Source organism: Malaclemys terrapin, chromosome 7 (genome assembly GCF_027887155.1).
Source record: "Malaclemys terrapin pileata isolate rMalTer1 chromosome 7, rMalTer1.hap1, whole genome shotgun sequence".
NCBI lineage: Eukaryota > Metazoa > Chordata > Testudines > Emydidae > Malaclemys > Malaclemys terrapin.
The window spans coordinates 57189618-57200113 of NC_071511.1; positions in this window are offsets into that span (position 1 = coordinate 57189618).

Here is a 10496-nt window from a genome sequence, read left to right on the forward strand (position 1 = left end):
CTTCTGCTGGCTTCATGGCTCACATATGGCATGCAGCAGATGAAGTGTGAGGGGAGGTCCATGAGAGCTCCCCTCATATCTGGACAATTGCAATACAGATCTGTTGTGATCTTCTGCCCTGTCTCTAGGGGGCAAAGAAAGTATTTCTTCCTCTTTACGGTACCGCCTGCCAAGCCCTGAACAGCAGGACTGGCCAACTAGCAAGTCCTGGCTGGCTGTGCTTGGCTCCCCTGGCCATGAGGAATCTCTGTTAATTCTGAAGATAGAGTTGCCCCAGCCCAAGCTGTATGCCTCTGTGCTAACAGATCAGGTTCCTGTGGCTTCTGTGTGGACTGCGGCCATGTCCTCTCTGGCTGGTGGGGGCCGGGGCAGGCATTGGGCCCATTGTTCATGGAGACTGTCAGCATTTCCCTGCAGGAGGGCACGGTGCCTGTCAGCCTAAGGCAGCACTTGTTTGGCCTTGTAAGAAACCACCTCTTGATGCTGAAGTTCTTGCCAACCAGTGGCCTGTCTCCATCTCCCTTTCTTGGGAGATTATTCCAGGTGAGGTCACGGCCAGGCAGTTTTGGCAGCACCTGGAGTCCTTGGATTTCCATGACCCCAACCAGTCAGGCTTGAGGCCTGTTTATGGCAAACTGCACTGGTTGTGTTGACTTCGTTATAATGGATGAAACTCGAATGCCCATACTGATTTTCCTAGAGGTGCCAGATGCCGTTAGTCCCCCCACTGTGCAGCTTTGCTGCCACAGCTGTTCCTAAGGGACTGATGGGAGGGTCCAAAGCAACTGTTCCTGTCTGAAAGTAGCCTTGGGAGGTTACTGTCACCCCATCTATGCTCCATATGCTTCAGTATCCTGACAACCACCTTCATGCCTCTGTCTGGGTGACTGAGTCAGCTCCTCAGCATCTGGCTGAGATCAGGGCTTGGAGAAGGGCTAGCTGTCTGCCAGAGGCTCAGTCCAGACACACTTCCAGTGGCAGTGGTAAGTAGTGGGGGAGCATCTGGAATAGAGGATGAAGATGAGATCAACTCCCTTGATGGAGGGAACGCGCCTAGTGTAGATTTGGGGTTCATGGTAGATCCCAGCTTTTCCTGGATGCACAGGTAGCAGCTGTGGTTAGGAGCAAATTTCGCATCCATGTCCCATGAGGAGGATGTAACCTTTGCTTCTGGATTCAGGGCCTTTGTTACATTTACTCGCCTGGAGAGCAGACTCGCCAAAGCATTCTCCATCGGGCTACCCCATGGGACCTGCAGAACTGAAGTTACCCCAAAATACACCTGCCCAGGTATGAAGGGGGGCTGCGCACACATCACATCACACCAGGGCTCCTTAATCTGGGCTGCCTGTTCATTTCCAGATGCAGCTTCCAGGGCTGATGTTGACTTTTAAAGCCCTGAGTAGCGTTTGGACCTGGCTGTCTCAATGACCAGCTGTTTGCCAAGGTGATACCACTGCAGTTGCAATGGAGTGGCTTTGGGGTAACCATCCCTGGTTAATAAAGGGGAAGCTGCTGGCAGGGATCCTCTATGCGGGTTCCTTGACTCTAGAACTTCAGTCCAACTCAGCCTGAGTTTGTTGCCTTTCCCAGCACACTGCAAAGCTGCTCTAGGTTGGGGAGCCTGGGGGGCAGGGCCGAGGGAGTTAGTAGGAGGAGGTACTGTACTGGAGCAGGTCTCGGGGCATTTTCCTCCTTTGGTGGTGTGTACTGTAAATGTTTGTCCAAAGTGCCCAGAGTTAGGGACAGACTCCTTGCAATTATAAATATGAAGGAATTGCTCTCAACTCAGGGCTGGAGGGAGCATGCTCCACCAGTCTGTGGGGATGGTGCACGCACAGTCTGATCAGCGCTGGGAAAGGCTCAAGCATGCTTGGTGTGCACAGAAGCTGCTAAAAGCAAAGTCTCTACTGGGCACGTGCAATGTGAGATTTTTTTTTCAGGGTCTCGGAACTCGGCCAAAGTTGGGCCGATTTTTCACAGGAACAGCAAAAGGCATATCCCTGACAAACGCCCCCCATCCCCTGCCAAGTTTCAGGCATCTGCTCCGCAGCAAAGGAGCAATAGAGGCAACCAAAGAACAGGTCACCACAATCTTTTTAACAGTGCAAAACAATGTATTTTACCCCTAGCCTCATTCTTTGAAACAGTTGAACCATTTTGGCTGAAACTTCGCAAGACAATTCAGCCTGCATGGAAAATTTCAGCCCACAAGGTTAAAGTTTGGCAGCATTATAAGCAACTGAAAACAGGGTCTTATAAGTGTCAGACAACCTAACTTGGCAGTGCTACCTGGCCAATTATAAAGTGTTGCCCAGTTGAGCCAGAAACCTCTCCTCAAATCCATCCTGGTTCTTAGAGTCCCTTATCTCTTCTGTATAGGTCCGCTCCATACCTATGTGGCTCAATGGGTCCTGCTGGTCTGCTGTACATGGATGTGTTGAGACACCTGCAGGCTGTTTGAGAGGGCTAGCGATCCAGCGCAGCAATGGGACGGATTCTGAACTATCCGTTCACTGGCAGGTCTCCTGGTGGCATGGCTGCTGTGGATAGGCTTTAAAGCACTCTGGGGCATTGTTTGCATTTAATCGACCTCGGACAGTTCACCCCCTGTGCAACTTGGTGACTAGAAAACTAGAAAGGATAAGAGCATGCGGGCCCTGATCTGGAACATGAAGCGCACCTTCAGGTCCCAGGGAATCTCTTTCCTGTTGTGTTGCCATAGTGGGGAGCTAGAAGTTCTCCCCTAAGGGAAGAGATCTCCGCTGTGCTGAAAGCCGCCCCCACCATTGCTCAATGGAGCAAAATTTCCCTTTGTGCAAGGAGGTGGTCATAAGAATGCCCTTACTGGGTCAGACCAAAGGTCCATCTAGCCTAGTAGCCTGTCTTCCGACAGTGGCCAATGTCAGCTGCCCCAGAGGGAATGAACAGAACAGGTAATCATCAAGTGATCCACCCACTGTTGGTCACCCTTTCTGGGACAACAGTTGTGACTGACTTGTGAATTTTACAGGCAGGCAAATTTCCATGTAGGTCCCAATTCTGCAAGCTGGTCTGCAAAGACCCCTGCGTCTTTTCAGATACTTAGCAGCAGCCCTGCTAGGGGGACACAGCTCTGCATGCAATGAGCGATGCAGGTCCCACTCTGTGCCGATCCACAGGCTAGGTGTTGCTATAGCCACCACACACAGAGGCTTGGCTCTTTCACTCAAACTGTAACGATTCATGCAGCTCTGGAGGTCCCTGGTTCAATCCCTAGTGTGTCTGCCAAGACGGGGGTTGACATATAAGCATGGAATAACTCACTTAAAATGATAAGATATATCACTTGGCATTTCCCTGATGGTCAAAAGTGTATATTTTAGGCTCCCTTCAGTCTGTTGCATAATGGTTAGAGCAGGTGACCTGACACCAAGACTCCCGGTTTGTATTCCAGCTGTGCTCCTATTTGACCTTGGTGAGTCATTTAACCCTGCTGTGCCTCGGTTTCCCCATCTGTGCCGGGAGTAGCGTTCATTTCAGGGTGTGTTGTGAGGCTGAATTCTGTTCAGGAGGCACTTTGGGGACTCTTAGAGGATGGGTGCTGTGGAAGCACCAGTATTCATATATTACTAGGAGGTCAGTACACCACCAAAACCAGCCCCCTTCTTCCCTGAGAGAGAGAGAGAGTTCAACAGCTGCCGCTTGCTGATGGAATGAGCTGGTGCCAAACTGGCCAAATACATTTTTGCCTGGCAGTGAAGGTGGTGGTGGTCCCTGGAGGCTTGTCAATGCAAATGTTTAGTTTACAGAAAGCTGGGGTGTGAATCTACCCTGCATCAGCCGGCTGTGTGCTACCGGTCCACCTGGATCCTGCCGCCCCAGGCTAACCACTCCCTAGTGCGCTTTGACCTAGTCCCATTTCAAAGCAGCATAGATCCAAGTTAGTGTGGGGCAGCAGGGTCCATGCAGACAGTTAGCACACAGCAGACTAGTGCACCCTTGATTAGTCACAAACAGTGTTGGTCTAGCCAAGCCTTGTGTATCTTCCCCCAAAAAAACCGTCTCAAAGGGCAGGGGGCAGAGTCTCTTCCTCCAGCTGCAGCTTTGCAATGCTCTTCCCCAGGACCTGAGAGTTGGGGGTGCTCAGCACCCCCCAGATTGGGCCTTTCCTGGGGATCCCTTGAGCGTCCTTCCCCATGATCGGATTGTATCTAACCTCCTAGCAAGAGGCTGACTTCACCATGTGGCTCATGACCGTACTTATCAGCCCAGAGGACAAACTCTTAGTAAGAGGCGAGGAAGAAGAGATTTATTTAATTAACGGGGCCAGCTCTGCCTACCGTGAGCCCTGTGCAACCCCACCCCACTGACCATTGTTCTTGGTCCCGCATGGCAGGCAGGGACCTCTTTGATGTCACAGGAATCTTTCACCCATCTCTCACCCCGCTCTGGCAGATGGTGTCCTGCACACAGACACCTGGATGAGAGGTGGATCCTGGTACCCTGCCTCATTTTAATTATGGAAGTAGATCACCTACATAGGAGCTGGACACGACCTCTTGGCTCCCACCTAGCAGCCGGGGTGGGATCACGCCTACAGCTTCTTCTCCAGGTCTTGCCATATTTTCAATGTCCCCAAAGGATGCGGGTTCTGTCACTTCCCTTGGGAGATGATTCTGCTGCCTAATACATCTCCATGTCAGGATGTTTTTTCCCTGATATTCAGCCTCGATTTGCTTGCACTCAGTTTCATCCCTTAATCATAATTACTCCTCCCCAAACCGTCCCGGGAGCTCTTGGTGTTTCTACACCTATCAGTTACTTCCATTCTATTATCCGTCCTGCAAGGCTGCGGGGGTCCATAGTGTTCTCACTGTTCTCCATAGACAGTCCCGCCTACCCTGCATTAACTGCTGCTGCTCTTCCCTGGACTTTCTCCTGGTAGATGATACCTTTCTGGTGTATCATTGACCCATGTGCTCCACCTACTTATTTCTTGCCTGCCTGCCTGCCTCCTGGACTCCGTTTATTACCACGTGCTGTATTATTATTATTATTTGCATTACAACAGCAAGCGAGACCAGGGCCCCATGGTGTTAGGTGCCGCACAAACACACAATAGAGACAGTCTTTGCTCCAAAGAGCTTGCAGTCTAACTAGACAAGACCAACAAACAGTGGGAGGAGAAAATAAGCACCAGGGATCTGAAGTGGCCCAAGGTCATGCAGCAGCTCAGTGGCAGGGCTGGGACTAGCTCCCAGGTCTCCTGACTCCCACTTCAGTGTGCTAACCTTAGACCATATTGCTTAGTGCCTTTCCCTGGTCCGTGGGTGCAAAATCATTAGTAACTGGGTACTGTTCTCTTCATGGCCAAGGGACGGAGATTGACCAGACCTCAGTGTAACCTGGGGGACTCTGAATTGAAAGGTCAGGTGTGAATCCATTTGGCATATCAACATCTGGAAATAACACACTGGCCTTGTGCAAAGCAAAGTGTAATGAAACCAGCTGAAGATTTCCCAGAGCCAGATGGAGGAAACGGTGGATTCAAATGGAGAAGGGATGGCCCTGGATTAGCCAACTCAGCATGTCATTCCACTCACCCCCTTTCCTCTTCCCCTTGCTCGTTCTCAGCAGAAATTAATACAGGTCATTGGAGGCAAACAGGACCTTTCAAAAGGTACCCTACATGAGCTAGGCCCAGAATACTTTTTCCCCTTTGCAAATTTGTGGAGGCAGTGAGGTCTAGTTGTTCCAGCAGGGGTCAGGGGGTCAGGACTCCTAGGTTCTATCCAGGACTTTGCCCCGACCTGCTGTGTGACTTTGGGTGAGTCAATTACCCACCCCTCAGCTTCTTCACACATCAGAAAAACAGAGGTAACAATGCTTACCTCGCAGGGGACCTAATTAAGCCTGGATGCTGCTCCCAGTGATGCCTGCTGCAAATGTCAACAGGAGCAGACACAGCCCTTAATGTTCACAGTTGTCTTTGTGCAGCCAACGAAAGGTGCCACGTGAGAGCCAAGTCCCGGCCTGGTTATTCTGCCAGAGACGCTTCCCCAGCAGTGTGCTGCCCAGGCAGCAGGGGGCGGTTTCCAATGCCCATTTTCACGCCAGCGAGCAGGTTTGCACCTGCTTTCAGAAGAGGAGGTTGCTCCCTGTGCTCAAGCAGCAGCAGCTTTCTCTGGGAAGGAAAAGGACACACAGCTGAGTGGGAGGAAGTGCTGAATTCAGGAGAGATGAAGACCCTAAAAGTGCCCAGTGTGGATAAGGCGGTTGGGGACGTCAATACGTTTTAGCCTCTACTGCTCCCTGGAGCCTGATGCTGCCAGCGGAGTTAGTTTTAGGCCCAGCTCTTCAAGGTATTTAGGATCCTAACTCCCCTTGAAATCAATAGGTGCTAGGCACCTAAATACCTTTGATCATTGGCACTGTAGTGCCTCGCTCCTGGGCCTGGCACATGGCCACGCTCCCACCGTTTGAGCTGTCCAGCTGTCCATTCCCGCTGCCTAGCCCTCAGGATGTAGCCATTGGCCTGGAAGCTTAGGGGCATTAACAACCATCTGTGCCAAACTCCAAACACTGAGCCACTCTGCGGGACCCACCCAGCATTCTCCCTGCTGCTGTCACAGCCCTTCTGCGGCTCCATTACAGAGCAGGCTGGGCCCTCCGCAGAGAAGGAAGCAGCTGGAAACTTCTCCCCTAATCCCATTGCTCTTGTTACAGCGCGGGTTAGAGGGGGCAGGTGGCAGCCCTGCAGGCTGAAGACCTCTCTGTATAGATGTACCAGATACAGGCTGGGCAGTGGCAGGGAAGTTCCCCACATCAGCCTCCCTCGGACTCTGCCGGCAGGGACTGGCTCTGGGTGTGAGCATTCGGTAGTTCCATATGCAGCCCCAGCCGCCCCTGGATCCCTTTGCCAGACCCCCCCAACCAAATTTGGATTTGAGTTTTGGTCTCCAGTCCACCAGGAGCTGGACCGACACCTCTCAGTGCACTTCCCAAAGAACAGCTTTCATGTGCTAGGAACCTTTCATGGCTCCTCTTCTGTGCGTGAGCTAGTGACCATTGTCCCCTGAGCCATCCAGCCCTCTCCCCAGTGTTGCTAGTTTTGATCAGAAATATTGTGAGGTTGCTGTGGCTCTGGGTTTGTTTTCTATTGTTTCCCCAGTCTCACCCCTGTCTTCTGACTTCTCTCACATGACTCCTCACCCTCTCAAACCTCCCTTCCACAAATGCCAGCAACAGCTGAAGCTTTTCACTCCTGGAGATGGGTTTTTCCAGTCAGTCCCTGGGGGACGAATCTTTTGTCAGCGCAGACTGCTGGGGGACCTGGCGCTACTGGAGTGGCATCAGCAGACAGCCTGGCACCTGGAGATTCAGTCTGTGTCTACACTACAGACGCTACATTGGTGCAGCTACAGCGCTGCTGCTGTAGCACTATAATGGATACACCTGCAACAGTGACAGCTGTTTTCATCGCTGTAGTTAACCCACCCAAGAGCAGCGGTAGTTAGGTCAATGGAAGAATTCTTCCGCTGAACAAGCAGTGTCTATACCAGGGCCTAGGTTTGCTTAACTACATCTCTCATGAGTGTGAATTTTTCACATCTCTGAGCAACATAGGTAGGTCAACCTAAGGTTTAGATGTAGACCAGGCCTCAGCCCACATTCTGGTAGGCCCCATCATAAAGAAATCACTGAAGTCAATGTCATTAAGCAGGGATGGATTGAATGTTCTACCCTCACCCCACAAGGCCCCGTTCTCAGCAGCGCACAATCAAACTAGCTAGAAAATGATTCTCAAGCCCATGCCTACAAGAACTGTGCCCATCAACCCTTTCCAGACAGGGCTATGCCTGGCATTGCTGTCCCACCAGCCACTGGGGAGAGAGATTTCTGTTGTTCAACAAATGTGCTACCACAAACCACCCTGGAGTCCTGTTCTACCCCCACTCCCTCCCCCCAGCAGGATTCTAACACGTGTGGGAAACTTAAGTGTGAGTGCAAACTGTGTGCTAGTTCTGGGGGTGGATGGAGCTTCTGGCTGACAGCACATCACTGAGGCTGTTGAAATGGTGCCAGGCTTCCAGTTACCATTATCAGGGAGCTGCATGCCTTTTCCTATTCAGTGCTTCCTTCCATCCCCCCTTTCCTCCCCTTCAGCACCTGCTTTTCAGGACCTAAAACACTGAGGAGGGGCCTGAGCTTGTCTGGTGCTGAGAGCTGGGTAACTGGATGCCTTCTGGCTGCCTAAGAGGGAACCCTGCTAGCCCACAGCTGGGACCCAGCATAGAGATTACACCAAAGTGAGCTTTAGTGTCTCTAGTGGCAGATTCTTTGCCCCAGTGCCAGGGATCATGTAAACACCTCATTACTCTGCCTCAGAGCTCCTGCTACACTGGTCTCCTGCTGTTAGCCACTTTCACTAACTTCTCCCGCAGTGATTGGAATTTTCCAGGCTGGGCTTAGAACAACTTTCTGTGTTGTTTCATTTTTTTTTTAAAGTATTTAAACTGCTGCTTTTAACACCCGGCCATCATTTTCTGTCGCTTCCGAGGTAACACAACACACGTGCCCTGTCCTTCTCCCTCTCAGCAGAGCGCCTCAGTGCACTGCGCGCACACAGGTTCAATCCCCCTACCCTCAGGATTAGCATCCTATGGCAGATACAGAAACAGAGGCACCGCGAGGTGAAGCCCTGCTTTTGAAAAGGGCTGAGCACCCACAGCTCCCCTTTGAACTCGTCTCTGAAAATCCAACCTTAAGTGACCAGCCAAGGTCATGCAGTGATTCAGCGGCAGACCTGGGTCGGCTGACTCCCAGCTCAGTGCACCACCCATTAGAACCTGGATATTATAGGTAGGAAACTGGGTTAATGCAGCATGAAGTTCTGAGATGTGAATGCTCTAAATCATGAAACTCAGAGCCAGCAGGGTGTCCTCTCTATGGGGGGGATGGGTCTCCCCACCTGACTGACTCCTGGAGAGATGAGGGGGCCCCATCTTTTCCCAGCATAGGAACTGGCCAGCATAGGGACCCATCAGCCTGGAGAGCTTCCTGCAACCAGGGGAAAGTACAGGGGAGCATTTGTTGCCCCCACATCCACAAGCATTGTGTTTGGGGGGGGGCTCATCTTGAGTTCCCCCTCCATTGTTGAGTCCCTCTTTCTAGCCCATGCACTCCACTCAGCAAGTCCTCCAAGCCCTGTGTAGGGAAGGAGGATCCAGAGGGGGCTGGGAGCCGATTCATGTGTGCTCCACTCTCCATCCTTAGCTGCTGTGGGTCCTGACCACAGAGCAGCTGAGGACCCGCTCTGTGCCCCCTTCTGCACTGGCCTGGCTGTCCTCAAGAGGAAGCAGCCTGGTGCCAGGCTCCCCTGCAGGGGGAGAAGTGCCCCACTCAGCCCACTGTTATTAGCTTCCTCCCTTCTGCAGAGCAGATGGAATACCTGTGAGGAGTGATGGCTGTGTCCTGAACAGCGCCCCCCAGGAGTGAGGAGGGAAGAGTGCTGCTTTCACCTGGCAGGGACCACATTCAGGCTTCTCCTGTGTGGGGCTAGTGTCAGGCAGTGCTTCCATTTCCATGACACCGTTCACCCCAAAGGTTCCCAGAGTGCTTCACTGCTGACCAAATCCCACTTGCTTGCTCTGCACAGCGGTGGGCCAGAAACCCTGCAGGGAGAGCTGGGGCTGGGCTGGGCTGGGAATCTCCTGCTATCCTGGCTCCGCTCCAGATCCTTGGAGGGTTTGCTCAGCAGTCCCTTGGCAACAAGAGCTGCAGATGGAGGTTCCAGAGCAGAGCCTGGGCGTGGCCCTCAGGTCCATGCAGGATTCTGCAATGACAACTGGGCAGGGTCATCCTATGTAGATTATTCCTGCTGCTAACAACCAGCAGATTGTGGACTAAGATTATTATTGCCTCTGCGGCACGGACCTGTGCCAGCTTTGGAGGGGAGGCTGTGCTTGGCCAAGTACGTACAGAAATCACTTCTTACATGCACCCACTTCTGGGCTGGAACATGGTGACTTTTTAACAGCACGTAGCAACACTGAACAAGAGTCCAGGGCAGGAAGTGACGTGTGAAAATGACTAGGTTTGTTTGGAGACTTGGAGGAGGAAGTCCACCTCTCCGTTAATGTCTGTTTGCCTAGAGTATAGAGTACAGCAGGATCTGTGGAAGAGTCCACCAAGGGAGTGTATCCCTAGCCACCAGGCTGGGGGAGGTGACAGATAAGTACATCATCAGCCCATAAAAGAATTAGTTTACACAGCAGCAGCTTTTTAAATCTACAGCTCAGGTGTTTGGTGGGTTAGCATGGTCCTGAGAGCAGCAGGGGTTACTCAGAGGCTGTGTCCAAGCTGTGCAGTCAGCTCTCTGCATTATGGTAACCCTCAGCAGCCCACTCGGTGCCCTGGCTCTGGCAAGATGCTGGAGCTGCCAGGGTCTCTTGATTCCCATTGACTTCAGTAGGAGCTGGCGGCACTCGGCTTGTTGAGTGGTTCGGCCCGTG